Source organism: Mesocricetus auratus, unplaced genomic scaffold (assembly GCF_017639785.1).
Source record: "Mesocricetus auratus isolate SY011 unplaced genomic scaffold, BCM_Maur_2.0 Super-Scaffold_100676, whole genome shotgun sequence".
Taxonomy (NCBI): Eukaryota; Metazoa; Chordata; class Mammalia; order Rodentia; family Cricetidae; genus Mesocricetus; species Mesocricetus auratus.
The window spans coordinates 36,495,782-36,511,658 of NW_024429266.1; the positions used below are offsets into that span (position 1 = coordinate 36,495,782).

Below are 15,877 nucleotides of genomic sequence, written 5' to 3' on the forward strand. Positions count from 1 at the left end.
CCTCCTACCCTATTGCCAATTCCTTCCACATAGGGGATATCTAGAGTCTGTCATTTCACTCAGGGTAGGGTCCAGGCACTCCCCTAAGAATCCAGGCTGAGAGAGCATCCCTCTTTGTGCTATGGGCACACGATGACTGTTTGTATTCCAGGGATAGACACTGATCCACTACTCAGGGCCCCATAAGTTGCCCAGGCCTTCTCACTGACACTCACATTCAGGGGTGGTCCGGATCAGCCCCATGCTGGCCTCCCTGCTGTCGGTCTGGGGTCCAAGAGCTCTCCCCTGTTCAGATCAGCTGTCTCTGCTGGTTTTGCCAGCCCATTCTTTGCCAATTTGCTCATCGCTCCTCTTTCTCTGTCACTGGGTTCCTTGGGTTCAGTTCAGTAGAAACAGATACCAAAGCACCTGTCACATATAAATCTTGTTGCATTCTTTCTTCCACCACCTCTCTGTCTTTCTATCACATCTATTATCTATCTATCTATCTATCTATCTATCTATCTATCTATCTATCTATCTATCTATCTGCCTATTTATCAGTTATCTATCTACTGCCTATCTATCTGGCAATTATCTATCTATCTATCATCTATTTATCATCTACCTAGCAATCATATATCTATCATCTATCTAGCCATCTATCTGTCTGTCTATCATCTATTTGTAGTCTATCTATCTATCTATCTATCTTTTATCTATCTCTCTCATCTTTCTTTCTCTCTTTCTCTCTCTGCATATATGTTATTGCAAGAGATTAAGCTGTCTTGTGGTTCTGCTTTCAGATTCTGGCTCAAGGCAATGCTGCTTATATCCAGTTACTTTGTAGGTGTTGAGACCTGGCTGTTTCTACTTAGGACTAGTTATGACTCAATACATACACTCTCTTGACTGAGACGATCCTGTGGCACTTTGAGGACTCCCAGTAGAATATAGGCTTTTCTTTGGTTTTTTTATTTCTCCTTCCCTTTTTGTTGCAACTGGATGGATGAGCCAGCAGGTTGCCAAGATAAGGCCAAGCTTTCAGGGATGGCAGTTAACGAGAGGTTTCACAAGAGCTGCCCTAGTGGGGAATAACATTCTACACTGGCTGCGAAGTTGCAGACTGTGAATGTCAGTATTGGGAGCCCTAGCCTCCCTGCAGCTTTCTGTCATGTGACCCCAGACAATTTCTTTGCTCCTTTACATTCACAGAAATGGAGGCAATAGTGTATACCTTTATGATGGATGAACAAAGAGATGGCAGGCGAATCACAGTGGTTGCCATTGCTGGAGGATCTATTCATGCCCAGCACTTACTTACCTGTGTAACACAATAGCCACTTGAGGGACTTGGAGGTTTTATCTGTGAAGGGCATGGCTTGGAGGTTTTCAGCCCTTAAAACCCATTCCTCTTCATGCTGTTCTTTGTCTGTTGAAGGATGCGCGTCCACTGCCCAGTATTACTAGTCACCCTGGGGACCGTAATACAGTGGGCACACACTGTACTCTGCACATCCCAACTTTCTGAGCTAGATCTTCCCTCTACTTCCCTCAGGCTTGGAGAGGTGCCATTCAGAAAACCCATTCCTCAAATGGATCAAGGCAGAGTCTAAGTAAAATTTATATTTTTGTCAAAGATATTTGGCCCTGTGCCTGAGCCAAAGTGCCAGTTAAGAAACTTTTTTTTAATTTTTGAATTGACATCAAGTAATCTCTCCCTTCAAAGGAAGGGAAAAACCTTTCTCTTTTGGGACCAGGAGGTTTGCCTCCCGCTTCCTCCTCCTCACTTAGGACCACTTTGGCATTTATCCTGTTGTACCCTGCAACCTTGAAGAGGTTGAAAACATTCTGAGAAGCTCAAGTTTGGCTTTTCAACTGGGTTTATAGCTGAATGAGGCATTAAAGGAGAGCCACAGTTGACTGTTTCAGAGCTTGCTTCATGAGACCAGGTAAGAGATACTCCATTAGTTTTTCTCTTGATTATTTCCAGACACCGTGGGCATGAATGATTCTGCTTTAAACTGTGAGTATGCCAGGGTACTTGTGGCTAGCTTTGCTTTCTTAAGAATAGCATTTTGTTTCACATCAGGCCTGCACAACAGCCTTGCCAGTGCTTTTGATAGATTGTCTTGTGTAGGACTTGGCAAAAGAAAAGTGCATCATAGATGAAAGAGAATAACTGGAAGGAAGGTATTTATAACTAGGTGACAAATGAAAACCATTTCCACGGAGAACCTGCCATACAAACCTTATTGTTGCAAAGAATTCTGAACACTTATTAAAGATGTCTGAATTAGAAATAATAAAAAAATCTGGAAATCAAAATAAGCTGAGACTAGAATATTGACTTCATCAAGAGAGCATTGTAGAACTGGGTGACTGAAAAAGAAACCAGGCATCTTCAGTAAGAGCACTTTTCAGAACTTGCATCTGACATTCTCTCTGTTTTACAAGGACCTGGGGATGCAGATGGAGTTGGAGGACAGGACCAGTGAGAAGGGATGACCATGTTTTGCTGACAGTATCAATGTAAGAAGCTGCAAAACTAATTTTGACAAAATTGTATAAAAAGCCACCCCTGAAACATTTTTATTCACTGCCCCCCCGCCACCTCGCCCAAAGATTTATTTCTGGTCTTTATTTACACTGAATTTATTAAAAAGAGGGAAATGAAATATCTTGGGGGCAGCTATGTGTAAGAATATGGGCTTTTAGAAGATGAGAAGATGGCTCATCAGGCAACGTGCTCAAGCCTAGGGATCTGAGTTAGGACCCCCAGCATCCATGTAAAAAGTTGGCATGTAGCTGTGATCCCAGTGCTGCAGGAAGAGAAAGGTGATCTCGAATCTCGAGCTACTGGCTAGATGTGCTAACTGAACCAGTGAGCCCTGAGAGACCCTGTTTCAAAAAATAAGCAGGTGAAGATTGAGGCTGACCCATGACATCAATCTATAGTGTCCACACACATATATGTGTACATGACACAAAAAAGTGTGTGTGTACAGCTACACACACACACACACACACACACACACACACACACACACACATGCACATACCCAGATCCATGGCTTTTAGAGTCATTTCTGTAGCCTTAGAGAACATCACATAATACCCTCCTTGTGGCTTCTTAAAGGAGTACAGATGACCTTTGTAAAGCACCAGGCACACAGTAGGTTCTTTATATTAGCCCTGGTATGCATGGTAACTGTGATTGAGAGAGACAATGATTTCATTCTAATGCAGGAATGGTGCAGAGAGGTAGCTGTGGATGAGAGTGGAATTCTTTCTTTTGTAACTTTACTAGTTCAGGTTGGGGCATTCCTCACTTATTTTGCAGGACTGCAAGTACACAAAAGAATAGTTGCATGTCAACATTTCAAAGATGTTGACTCCAGGGTATTTCTAGCCTGGAAATTTCCATGAATTCAAGCCTCTCACAAAGTGCAGTGTGGGGGTTGCAAGCTGGAAAAATTATCTGGCTTGTTACCAAATCTTTTTAATGGCATTATTTCTCAGTCTCTGTTTCTTAGACTGACTGGGCCAGTGTAAACGGATGCTTGTAGTGTCAAAAACCTGGCTCTGGCCGTCAATCAGAGTTCCCTTGGGAGGGAGGTAAGCTTCTACTCAGGAACTAAGGCTTTCTGAGCTTGTGAAACCCAAAGGTCTGTACCATAGACTTTTTCATACATTTTTTGAGTGAATTGTATGGATACCTCATATCTGGGGACATTTTCTTAGCAGTTGGTGTCAAACTGAGGCATGAACCAAGATGCCCAGCCCTAGGCCAGGCCAGCCCTGCTGCCCTGGAGACCCCTGAAAGCCAAAGAGCATTTTTTTGTAATTCCATTAAGGTATTGAAGCCCCTCTTTAAGTGCAAATATCATGTGGTTAGTAGGAGAAGAGAGAAGACATAGGCTTGAGATAATTCAATATTTTGCCTTTAAAAGACAGATAACCTAAAAGAAATGGCTTTGAGAGTCTTAAATAACTTGGAATAGCAAATTTATCTCCTTCCTACTTCAGGGATATAAGGCTCAACAATAAATCTGAATTTGGGTTTACAAAAGAGTATATTATTTTTTTACATACCAGAACTGTGTATATACTTTTGTATGTCTACATATATCAAATAATACTTTTAAAAGACCCAGGAGGATGACTAGCACGAAGGGAAAATAATACAGCGCAGTTATGATTAAACAAAGCCGGTACATTGCATACCATAAATGGCTTTGCAGTTATGCAGTGGACTTAGAGTCAGCTCCTAGCAGCCAGAATAAAAAGAGAAGCACAATTAGTCACAGGTGTCACATTTTCAGAAGGTGAAAGAAAAACACTTGCTCTGGAAAAGGCTTGTAGACACTACAGATGGAGAGCCTACAAGGTGCTGTGCAATGTCCTAGACAATAGTGTCCCAGGGAAACAGCAAGCTGGGGATGTGCTGCTTCATGTAGCAGAACGTGTGCATCATGTTTGCCATGTCTGAATCTTTGGATGCACATTGGAAGGAACGTTTATGTCTTCCCCAAATTTATATGTGTTGATACTTAAACTCCAGGGTAGTATAAGGAGGTGGTGTCTTTGAGAAGTAATTAGGTTATGATGGCAGAAAACTCACAAATGGGAGTGGGGTCTTATAAAGAAGCCCTGGAGAGATGCCTGTCCCTTCCACCACATGAGGACCAAGACCAAGTGAGAAGCACGGGCTGTGTAGTAGAAGTGGGCCCTCTGTAGATGCTGCATGCACCATGCTCTTCCCAGTCTCCAGAAACCATAAGGAATGAACTGCTCTTTCTAAACTTCCAGGCTATGGTATTTTTCCATGGCAACCCAAATAGACTATGGTAGGGTAAGAAAATAACTAAGACTCATCCTGCCCTCACGGAGCCCATAGTGTTGTTGAGAGTCACATAACTAGTTTGAATGGGAATGACCCCCGTAGGCTCATATGTTTGAATGTTTAAACAGAGAACAGTCTCTCTCTCTCTCTCTCTCTCTCTCTCTCTCTCTCTCTCTCTCTCTCTCTCTCTCTCTCTGCCTGTTGATCAGATGTAGCTCTCAGCTACTTCTGCAGCCTGCCTGGCACCATGCTCCTTGCCATGATGATAATGGACTAACCTTCTGTAACTAAGTAAGCCCCAATTAAATGCTTCCTTTTATAAGAATTGCCTTGGTCATGGTATCTCTCCACAGCAGTAGAACACTTACTAAGTCAGTGTACAAACCATGAAATCAATTTGTATAGAGACATTTTATTAAGGATAATACTCATGTGGGCCAAGTTTGTAGCTCAGTAATACATTGCAACTTGAATTTTGATAGCCTGTGACACACTAAGAAGTTATACATTCACTAATCCCCCAGATTTTTTTCAGCTCTTATTTTGTGCTTGTGGCTATGGATGATAATGAAGAAAAAGATGAATATCAGACATGATAAAGGATTTCTAGACCCTCGTATGATAGTGAAGGAACCATTCCTATGCAAATAAATAAAGTAAAAACCAGGGGCAGATGCCAGATGTTTTACAGAGTTGTGAATGGAGTGCTCTGGGAGTGTCTACCAGATGTGAATGGAGTGCCCTGGGGGTGTCTACCAGATATGAATGGAGTGCTCTGGTGGGGTTTACCAAGAGGAGAAACTTGAGCTGGTTCTGGAGTGCTGACAATCACTTCTCCAGGAACTAATCTACACACTTCATGAATACAATGTGTGTATAGTTAATTCATTTGAGTCCACACAACAATTCTGTAGAGAGGTATTAGCATGAGTCTCAATTATGGGAAAACTGAGGCACAGGAAGCTAATGCAGTACACTCTGATCACCCATCTGGTGACACAGAGTGTCATCACTCCTCTCCCTCCCTTCACAGTGGTGGGTAACTTCCACTTCTTCTAGTCTTCTTTGAGATCTCTTTCCTGACCCCAAGATAAAGTCGAGTACATCTGCTTCACCCTTTAACGACTGCTTGCCCTACTTAGAATTGACTGTTTTGCATAACTGCCCATTTATCTGTATATATCACTTAATTCATTAAATTATTTATAGCATAATATACAATTAATCACTGTAGCTATAGTGTTTATTACATGCAAATATAAATTATTTAGTGTCTACATCTCCCTATAGATTTTCATCTGTGTTTGGGCAACAACCGTGTGTTCATCTTCTACAGGGTTTCTGATGTAGGAGTTTGGTGCTGTGAGCCATTTGGGAAATGTTAGCTGAATGAATGGAGCCAGGAAAGGACCTGAACTGGGAAGACTGCATGATGAAGACCCATAGTGACTAGAAGGGATAGTGGCATTGTAGAGTGTATAGGGGATATTTTGAGATAAACCTTGTCCCATCAACAAAGACATTATCTTGTTGTTTGCTTTAAAATAAAGCCTGGCCAGATTACTAACCCAGAGGGTAAGCTATTTATCTTTAAGTGGTAGAGATGAGGGTAGGAAGGTTGTTGGAGACACTTTGCATTCTATATCACCCTGGCTTACTAGATGTTTCCTGCGTCAGCATAGCAGTTGCAGAAGCTGCAGGGACCAGTTTTTATGTTTCTTTTCCTCTCAGCCTCTAGAAGGCAGAATCATTGAAGACATTGTGCTGAGGTGGTGCAGACCTTCCCTTTACCCCTATTTCCCACTTTCGGGCAGAAGAAAGTAGGGGTAATTTTAGTGTGGGGTTGGCAGGGCTGGGAACTGGTTTCAGCACGTTGGCATCCTGTCACTCTTCCTTTACATCCCAAGCCGGCACTGTCTTCTTGCTTCTATTTCCAGGGGAGGATAGTGGCTGCATCTATATTTGGTTGGATGTTCTGTGTCTTTTTGGCACAATTGACTCAGCAAGCTTGAGTTAATTAGACAGGTTCAAGAGTCTTGCAATTGACAACTGGGTTTCTTAGCTTTTGGTGCTCCTGTACCCTTGAGGCTGCCAGGGGTAATCAGATATTTGGAGCTCAGTTTTTCCATTAATTTGCATGATAAAAGCTTAGCTTCTAGGAAGAACTACCCACAAAGAAATAACTTACCATGTGTTCCTTTGCCTTGGATGCCCCCGTTAATTTTACTAGTCAAGTTTATTTACTTGTTAGTTGCATAGATATTTACCGAGTACTTTCAAGGTACATAGGTTTGCGATAGCAAGTACCAAAAAAGGAAGTGACAGCTGATGTCAGGGGGCAGTATAGAGAGGACATAGAGATCAATACTCTTAGTGTGTTCAGGGTAGTCTTTATGAAGGGGGTGTTGTTTTGGTTGGACTTTTAAGGATGGAGACAGTTTTAAATGTGTGGAGGGAGAGGCTAAGAACAGAATTGAAATTGGGGTGGTATGTGAAGAAAGGGCAGAAGAGTTTGTATTTGGGGGTTGATAAATGAGCCTGTATTACTGTAGTAGACAGTTCTTGTAGTAGTGGTGTTGGAGGAAAGGTGAGAGGAATTTAGAGAGAAGTGCTAGATTTAGGGTGGGAGGGAGCACTTTGGAGCTATAAAAGGTTTTATAGTAGATAAATAATAGGATAAGAGTTTGACATTGGAAAATATGTTCTAAAAGAACTGTACCCCAGAGGATAATTTAAAGTAAAGAGAAATTGAAAGCTAAGAGAACAGATCAATTCAAGTCCATTATATTATCTAACACACACTGCTTAATGTGAGCTCTGTACCATCTCACACTTTCCACATATATTAACTCATTCAACCTTCCCAAGAATCCACCAAGATTGGTGCTATTACTATTTCTGTGCTAGGGCCCAGAAGATGAATGTACAAAAGACCAGGTGATTTGTTTACGGTCATAAAGCAACCAGTTGTCAAGCTCAGATTTGTATACAGGCATATAGTCTGCTTCTAGCACTATATATATTATAACTACACAGCAAATTGTTCCTAATTAATGGAAATCTAATGTACATGGGACTACTGGAAACTTATATTAAAGTGCACATTTTTGTTTTCATCACTTAAGAGGCAGTTATTTTGATAAATCAACTAACAAAGTTTGAACTATAGTGATGGCAATAGACACAAAAGAAAGGGGAATAGTTACAGAACTTAGTGCTAGATTTATTACGAGTTTCTTTTTTAAGTCACTGGCGATTTAGAATCTTGGGCTGACTTTGTTGGTGTACTCATTAATTTATGCATATAATAATAACAGTAGATATTTGCCTTCTGGTAAATAGGACCATATTGAAAATTTTACTTGAAACAATAAAAAAAATCAGATCCAGTATATGAGACAACCATCTACAAGGTCTTCTGTTGATGGAGGTTTCTGTTCCACCTGGTCCTGCAATGGTTTAGTTCCAAAAAAACACACAGAGGCTTTTATTAATTATAAACTGTTTGGCATATAGCTTAGGCTTCCTATTGGCTAGCTCTCTCTTAATTATTAACCCATTTCGATTAATCTGTGTATCTCTTTGTAGTCTTGGCTCACCTATGATGCCCCAGTCTCTTGCTTCTTTGACAGCTACATGGTGTCTCCCTGACTCTACCTACTACCTTTCTTTAACCCTGTTTGGATCTCCCCTCAGACTAAATCCTGCCTGTCCATTGACTGAAACAACTTTATTCATCAACCAATAAGATAAACATATATTCACAACATGCTGAAGGACATCCCCCAACAGTTTTGGCCATCAGAAAAAATGGACAATGATCTTTGAAAGATGAGAACACGAGGCAGACCCTGTGATTGCCCAGCTTGAGAGACATTCTAGAACACATCACTAGGAATTGACACCCTGGTAGACTCCTTAAACTGAAGAGTCTGGGAAGGCCAGAGTAGTTAGAGTTTGCTAGACAGAACAACAGAGAGAGTTGCTGAAAGAGACTCTAGAACTTTGTTGTGTTGGTTTGAATGAGAATTCCCTCTGTAGACTCATATATTTGTAGAGGTGAGTGCAAATGCAAAAGCTGATGCAGGAGAGTGGAGGGGATCTCTGGAGGGACATCAGAAATTTGTGGCCACCCCTAGAACTTTCTGTGGTAGAAATTGAGGAGGGGGCTTTTTGGGATAGGGCACCAGAATATTGATATGCTGAGCCAGTCTGATGAGTGTTTGAGACCAAGGGACAGTAATTGAAGATGGTTTTGAGATGGGAGATGTTGATGTGTTAAAAACAACATAGGAAGCCGGGGTGGCTAGAATTGGTAAGGGGGAGGAAGTAAGTGTTGGTTCAAGGCTTGGATGGAGCACTAGGCACCACTGAGTGTCTAGATTTCCTGTGAAGGGTGTAAGAAGTTATGTATAGAGATTTAAAAACTCACTCTGGCTTCAAAATTGTAGGTACATGTGGGAGAGGCTAGAGTAGGGGCAGGATGAGCAGAAAAGAGGTTCTCAGAATAGTTAGAGTGGAGCATGATGGTGACTTAGGCTAGATATAGGGAGTAAAGAATTCAAAGTAGAAATGAGCACTTGATGAAAACCCAAGGTGTCTAGGAATCTCAGAAGTGATAAAAGTGTGTCTTGAAGGTCTACAATTGGAAGTGGTAGGGGTTGCCTCATGGGACTTGATAGTCTAATCTATTCTCCACTCTGTTATATACAAGGACTCAGCAGATATCAAAGGAGCCTTTCTTAAATTTGGTTCGCTGTCAGAGCTTCTAGGGAGTGTTTGCAGTCCGTGTTTTTTCCAAGTCCATTGCCAGGCTGCTCTGCTCCAGCCAGACTGGATAGTCTAGTAGTCGAATGCTTGCAGTGGGACAGGGAAAGGCTCAGAGGGTGGGACAGACTCAGGCTGCATTGTCCCCGGTGATCGCTGTCCTCACCTATACAATTGTAACTTCTGATAATCTGAGGAGGCTGAGGCAAGAGGACTACTTTGAGTTCAAAATAAGCCTGAGCAAGAGCTACATAGCAAGCTCATGTCTCTGAATCGACATTTATGAAAAATTGATTTCTAGGTTTTCTTTTTTGAAATCATAAAATGCTCTCAAGAAGAGAGGAAGAACCTCCCTCCTCCTCCCATCACTTTCCACCACCCTCCTCCCTTCATATTTTTGGCTTTTTGATACCTGGTCTTTCTATAAGACATATGACACAGGTGCTTTTGAAAGGTCTTTAATCTGTCAGGCTGGCCATTACAGATGTGTACCACCATGACAAAATGCTCCTTTCAAACATCTACTCTCCTTGGGTACTTTTCATGTTTCTCCTCCTGTGTTGGAAGAGACACCCTTCCTCCCGGTGCCCCTGGCTCAAGATCTCTCCTAGACCCGTGTCTCCCCACCCTCAAGCTCTGTTCTGTGCTCAGTTTTCACATCTTCTCCCTTTCCACCAAGGACACACATGCCCATTCCTGCTCTCATGACTGCCTCACACCTCATTCATCTTTCTTCCTTTAGTCAGATCCTTGTTAATGATGCCCCCCCCCCTTAAGCCTCAGAAGAGTAGGCTCTGGGGACAGTGTGGGTCTCTTCTGTCTAGCAACGAGAGGTGCCGAATCCTGTCATGTAGATCTTAGCCTCTCTCGCTTCCACGGTGTCATGAGAATTAAAAGTTTGTAAATTGCCTTGAGTTCCTTGGGGACGACTAGCAAGAGTAAAGAATAAAACTCACTTTGCACAAAGCTGTTGAAAAACAGGCAGTGAACTGAATCACAGTCTCCCACATTGGGTTATGATTAGGAATGCTTCAGATGAAATATCACATTCCATCCAGGCAGGTGAGACTTGTGTGAGGCTGCTAATTGTAATAAAAAGCTTAATTTGCACTTGTGAAAATTTCTCATTTCAGTGAGTTGGGGAATAGTGTGACAGAGATGAGGTTGCTCAGGGGAGCTTTATCAGCTTATCCTTGGGTTGGTGATGGGAGATGATTGTTCCAGCATTGCACAGCGGAAGCTTGACAGCTCAGTGCCATTAACGCCCCAGCTATTCTTTTACACAGCAATACTGCTGTTTCCCCATCTCTAGCAGAGACTTGGCATCTTTTATTTCCTCACCCACCTCTCCTTAACTTTGACATTCCTTGCTGTTCTTCTCCCTCCAGCCCTCTCGGCTTTCCCTCCAACCTTCCTCCCTTCCCCCTTCCCTCTTCTTTCTCTGGCTTTTCCCTTCTTTCCTTAGATCATTTCCTCCCTTTTTCCCCCCATAGTTCCCAAATGATGTTTATCACCTACAATACTGAAAAGAGAAGAGACAGGTAGTATGATAAATTAGGGAAAGGAGGTTCTTGCTTTCCTATAATTTACAAAGTAATTTTTGTTAACTAACAAGGCAAGGAATTATAACAACATGTTATTTCTCTGTTCACACATCTGTGTGTACATGTATCCGTTAGTCCACCCACCCATCTCAAGCCATCTGTTCATGCATTTATACATGCAAACGTCTATCCATGTATATATTCCTCTAGCTAATAAATCGTTATAAAAAGGCCCATACAAGCAGTACAGTGGGGTGGGCAATTACTGTAGGTACCTCCAATATGCAACCAACAGTAAAGCACTCTGATGGCTAAGCCACAGACTTCTCTGAGGAACAGGAGACCTCCCTTATCTATGGGGATAAGCAGGGCCCCAAGGAAGTGACATTTTGACTGAATCCTACAGGTGAGAAGTTAAGCTGACAAAGGCAGTAAGGGGTTTAGCTAGCTGTTGGAGGGTACAGTTTGTGACAAGGGCTTGGAAAAAGCTTGTTCTGTGAATCTTCTATATTTCCCCAGTGAGGTGAGAACACCAAAATGAGTCCTGACATCCAGGCAAGGGCTGAGCCCTAATCTGAAGCTTGAGAGTGAATTTGAAGTTCACTATAGAGTATTTGAAGGATGCGCGAGTGAGTACTCAGCAGATTTGCACACTGAACCTTTTTGCAATGATGGAAATTCTCTTGCTAACATGTTACTCATTGGCCACAGGAACTGTTTACTCCCCAGCTGAATTGTGAGTATGTGACAGAGGAGTTCAGCTGTAAATTTCATTTTATTTAAATATAAATAGACATGTGTTGAGTAACTACCTTAGTGGGCAGTGCAGACCAGCAGAATCAGGTCAGTTTTCCACACACAGCATCCCCATATGGGAACTTTGCAATTTGTTGGTTTTGTGCACTCCTATGGCCTGTGGCACCTGTGGGGTTTCTCAGGTAAGTGGCTGGCTGATGACAGTTTCTATATGTGTTCCCCTTCTCCTCTGTGAGTGTTTACCCTCAGAACGGGGACTGCTCTTGGGCTTTTGGTCTTGTCTCTGGATACTCCACTGCAGAACCTCAGTCTACTGAGGTTTAATGGGCTAGCTCCTGTCTTTCTTTGGGGTCTTATGTATAAAATTCAAGGTGACAAATACCAACTTTCACAACGGACCACTCACAAGATCTCTGTGCCCTGGCCCTTTCCAAGGACAGAGAGGACCTCAGTGTTGGCACGGGGGCAGCAGCTGTTGGGAAGCATGGTCTCTGGGAACCCTTCTGAAATTTCTTGCTTGTATATCTCTAGATGCCTAGGTGCCAGGAAGGAAGTAGGTGAGGTGGAGGGATTCTCTGTGGGAGGGTGAGTGTCACCTTTTTGCTCCTGTCATCACCACAAAGTGCACCGGGGCTGTTCCCCTGAGTGCTTCATGGTGACAGGAATTTTGCTTTTCATCCCTGTATTTTCTCTTGACAGTCAAATCACTTTCCCACAAAGGTTTACAGTTTTAAAATGACTAGAAAAAGGACTGATTCCCTTTCTAATATTTTCAGCTCAACTTGAGTCGTAAAAGGATGTGTTCTCATGGAAACATCTCTGTGTTGAATTGGGGGTAATGGATGATCTACCTCTTCCCCATATTCCCTTCAACCACCAGAGCCAGGACTCAGAACTCCTGTTCTGTCCCTAGGGAGAAGACAGCCACCCACAGTTCAACTCCTTATTCAGCAGGAAGAACCTCATGACACAGTACCCAGGGCAGATGGCATCCCCTGAGTTTCAGAATGCATGGAGACTGGAGGCTTGGTAATTTTTGTGATAGGACAGGGATCTTGCTCCTGAGAGTCTTTAATTCCACTAGGGGTGGGGTTATTTTCACAGAACACCAGACTCTCAAATATTTACTCAGTGCTTGTGTTTCCTCAGTACAACCTGTTGATCATTGTCACCTAAAACGACAGGGACCTCATTTTCATGTCTGACTACCTCCGTCACCATTGAGTCTCATATCTCTGGACTGAGATGAGCTCTTTCCTTCGTTGTCTTACTCCTGGGTTCTGACTTTCCCTTTGGAGGACTTATAAGTCAGCCTGAGCATCTTTCCTCCATGTAGGCACCCTCAGGTTTGTTGATTCCTGTGTCTTTCCTTGCCAAGATGGAAACACAGAACCCTGTGATGGTCTCTTAGAGGTTAAGTACCCTAGATCCTTCTTGGCTGCCAGCTTTTCGTGTCGCCATGGAGTGCAGCACTCAAAACTAAAAGCCACAACCCAGGAGTGGTCTCAGCAGAACAGGGAGAAAACCAGCCCTGTCTGCATTCTAGATGCTCCCTGCCTCTCACACAGGGTGCCAATTACCATGGGTGCTCACTGTCTGGGTGTTCATTAGCCATGTTGTTGTGTACTGTAAGGTCCCTGCAACCTGCAAGTGCTGAATTAGCCCGTGTTGTGCTATTGCTCCTAGGAAAGCAGAAACACAGGGTTAGGTCCCTGTGTATCTCTTTCATAGCCTCTCCAACAAGAGATCAGTATAGAGCCTTGTTGTATATGTATTTCTCTTACACATCATATTTACTATACAATACTGATTCATCAGCACTGAGCTGATAGTCAACAGCACTTGATTCACTCCTGAGCGAAGCTTACCTGTGTGCTTTCTCTGTGAGGTACACCTCAGCCTTCTTATGCTTAGAACACCAGGCAGTGAGCACTTCAACACTATGCTCAGGGCTACTTTATACAGCAAAATCACCAACAGTAACATAAAACTGGAACATGAAGTACACCATGAGAAGAGCTTGTTTACCGTCTAAGATTGGAAACAGGCAGACACATCAGCTACCTTGTCTCACCTCAGCTGGGGATGAGTGTGGGCAGTGAGTGACTCAATCTTTTTGTGCTACCTTGAGTCTATGCAGATGAGCCATGAGTGTTGATTTGGATGTTACAGATATTTTAGTGAGTGGGTGAATTCACAAACATGGCACCCACAGGGGTTGAGCTTGAAGAACTGTGGTATGGCTACAAGGAAAGAGAGAACGAAAGTGGCTTTCTGAAGACCTGGGGAGTGAGCACCATGTGCAGAAACAGTGGAATTTTATGCAAGGGTATATTCCAGAGAGGTGCTACATGGTGGCCTGTGTCTGTGTGTGTGTGGCATGCATGTCTTCCTTTCTGTCTTATGCCTTCATTTGGAGAGTCAGCTCCAGGAAGACCAGACTCTTATTTCCATGAGTGTTTCATCCATGGTGGGTACCCAGTAAACATTGTCATTGGGGCTGATGCCAGCGCTGGCTTGAGGGAGAGTATAAAATGAGGCAAAGCATGTGGCCAGGGTTGAAGGGTGCACTTAGAGCAAAGGAAGAGCTGTTGATGAGTTAGACACAGAAAGGAAGAGGCCGTGGAAGGAAGCGAAGATGACCGAGAAGTTGTAGCTGCTGGAGTGACTCCAGGTGAGGCTGCCTGTGACTTGGGAGGGGATGGGTGAGAACACCTTTGCTGTGTTTCTGGGACCTTCCTTCTTGACTTCACAAGACCTTCCCTTAGGGACTGTGGCTTTCACTGTGGTGTTCTGGATCCTGTCAGGGATGCTCTGTAGACTGTTAGATATGTAGAAGGGCATCATCCTTCCTCCATGCTTCTCAGTGGGGCATGATCAGTGATGGAGCCAAGGTTCCCACTGTTGGTGAATGAGCATCAGAGTATCTTCAGCAGAGGAGACCAGAGGAGAGGGGAACTCTTTTGCTTCTAATAAAAGCTTAGCAAGGAGGAGATATCTTGCAATAGATGTGCCATCCATGCTGTTTGGAGATGACTATTGGTTTGGTTGTGCATCTATTGCTCTGTGTTCTGATTACAGAGGATGGCATCATGGGCTGAGCAGAGAAATACTCACAGGGTGGAGGTCAGGGACAGCTGTCACAGACAGAGGAGTGTTGGATCTATGAGTCAGGGGCAGACATCAAGGACTGTTAAAAAAGACTCAATGTGTTTGCTGAAAGCCCTGTGGTTTTGAATAGTCAGTGACTGGAACTTGACGTCTGTTGCCTAGAGATGGTTCTGCTCCATTCTGTGGCTGATGCCAGGTGTTTGCCTCAAAGCTCAACATCTGAGAGCTCTAGGTGCTGTACAGGTCACAGAGATTAACATGATGCCGAGAGTTGCAGCCCAGAACATTCCAGGAAGGGAAACGAGTCAAACAGCATATTTCTAGTGTCCTGTGGTTACAAAAGAGGGAGAAATTGCTTCCCCCTGGAAGGACCACTGGAGGCTTCATGAAGGAGATGATTGACATGCTATTGACTCCCAAACAGCCTCTGCTCTTGTTTTCATGACTTCAAAATTTCTACCCAGCTGCTCACATCAAAAATATAGAGGTGTCATCACCAATTCTTTTCTTCATTACAGTCCATCTAATGTGTTATCAAGTTGCTTAACTTCTACCTCTGAAACAGAATTTAGTTTTATCTTTTTGACTACCTATTCATTGAACCATATCACTGGGGCTGCTGAAAGAGCCTCCTAGGTGGTTTAAATTTATGTTCCTTCTCCTATCAGTAGTTTCATAGTAGCCCAGAGTCATTGCTACATTTTTAAAATAGCTGTTCTATGCATGTGGATGGGTGTTTGCTTGCATGCATGTCTGTGAACCACATTTGTGTAGTGGAGGTCATATCCTCTGGAACTGGAGTTACAAATGTTTGTGAGCTGCTATGTGTGTGCTAGGAATCAAACCTGGGTTCTCTGCAAGAGCAATACGTGCT

The 15,877-nt window shown here is 43.2% G+C and overlaps 1 protein-coding gene across 6 annotated transcripts in view; it reads left to right on the top strand.

Moving 5' to 3' along the window:
• Cacna1e (calcium voltage-gated channel subunit alpha1 E) overlaps positions 1–15,877 on the top strand; it is a 450,477-nt gene that overhangs the window by 46,709 nt on the left and 387,891 nt on the right. The gene's annotated exons all lie outside the window — the stretch shown is intronic.